This window comes from Kryptolebias marmoratus, linkage group LG23, assembly GCF_001649575.2.
Source record: "Kryptolebias marmoratus isolate JLee-2015 linkage group LG23, ASM164957v2, whole genome shotgun sequence".
Taxonomy (NCBI): Eukaryota; Metazoa; Chordata; class Actinopteri; order Cyprinodontiformes; family Rivulidae; genus Kryptolebias; species Kryptolebias marmoratus.
Window position 1 is genome coordinate 1,514,344 of NC_051452.1, and position 1,503 is coordinate 1,515,846.

General features: G+C 45.5%; 2 long non-coding RNA genes across 6 annotated transcripts in view; one reads left to right on the forward strand and one right to left on the reverse strand.

Moving 5' to 3' along the window:
* Positions 1-754, forward strand: LOC119616746. The gene is made up of 3 exons (XR_005232759.1): positions 1-101; positions 208-328; positions 409-754. It is a non-coding gene; the product is annotated as an uncharacterized LOC119616746 (long non-coding RNA).
* The window catches only part of LOC119616745, a 319,450-nt gene that overhangs the window by 66,746 nt on the left and 251,201 nt on the right, over positions 1-1,503 (reverse strand). The window lies entirely within an intron of this gene.

Sequence of the window (1,503 nt, forward strand, 5' to 3'; positions counted from 1 at the left end):
CCGGAGTGGAGCTGCACGCCTGAAGCCAGTTGGATCATCAGTCGAGAGGATTTAAGGAGCCATTGGACCTCTCCTCTCTGCCGGATGATTATCCCTCCACGGTAGTCTCTAGCTCGTTAACGCCTCCTTCAGAAACACTAGCGTTCGTGATTCTTTCGAGAAAGACCTCTGCCTGTTGACAACCCCTCACCAAGTTCTCTGTTTCAGGTTCAGGATCTGGTCCATTTCCACCGGTGAATCTGTCTGCAGCTCTGAGCCTCTCCTGCCTGCCCGCTCCAGCCCTCTGCTCGCTGCCTCCCCCCTCCGTCGGAAAGCCTTCCAAGAAGACGTAAGCTTAAAACCCTGGATTCCCCATCGCACTTTACCCTCCTCTGGCCAGACCATTAACCTGTTTCTCTCCGCCTCCAGACGATCGGACCCAGACCCACGGATCTCCTGCAGAACCTTTGATTGTTATTTTCTAATAAAAGTAGTAACTCACCAGTTGTTTCCGGGTCTGATTCTGCATGTGGGTCAGAAGTCTACCCCCAATCATGACACATAGACAGACTTTATCCCAGACTAGGGCCTTTTATGTCAGAACAGGAAATAAAACTAAGGAAGAAACGGCTGAAAAAATGATAATAGCATAAAGTGCTATGCTGATCAAACAGTGGAAGATGTGATCAGAGCTGAAATCTACCATCTTGACTTGTAAATAAAAAAACATTCAGAGGGAACACCTCAAACATAGGGTTATGAGCTAACCTAACTGATTTTACTACTGCAACCAATTGTAATCTGAGACAACTGATTATTTTAACCATAACCCCTTCAGACTTTAATTAAAGGCTAAGGCAACATCCACAATCGACAGCTAGGGGTAAAACTATATTTACACAAGATTGAGTCTTCCATGTGTCCAATTCTGGCTCAGCCAAGCTGTTCCTCAGATCTCTTTTGCAATCTGTTTAGAAAATTCTAAGGACTAAGTTGTTAAAAGAACCAAAGAACCAAATCCACCTGCTACACTTTCCACAACCTACTGTAACGTATGTATGATGGTACTCGGTTCTCATCAAAAAGGGGTTTTCCTCACTATTTATTGTCCTCTTTTAATGCTCTCCTGCACCTCACCTGCCCCAGCGCAACACTCCCAAACCACGTTAGGACGCAGCTATGATTTAAAAGATGACGCCCCTCTTAGCACAAAACCACCGTTTCTATGACCTTTTCATAATGACAGTTATGCAGACCCTCCGGGATTTCGCGATGTTGCGATCGCAACTATTAACGCAAAATCAAGCAAACCCCTTTGTCCATAACGTTGCAACTTTCCCGCAACTTTAACCCAATATTTATTGTTTCTGAAGTGATTCGCCACCGTTTCTGCTGTCTAGTCTCTTCTTTGTGGGTTTGTGTAGCATGGAATACAAAATAAGCCCAAATAACTCAGGAAGAAGACACGTGACGTCACTTCCTGTTAACATCAGAACGCCGGGAGCGTGCAGGAGCAGCGACCGA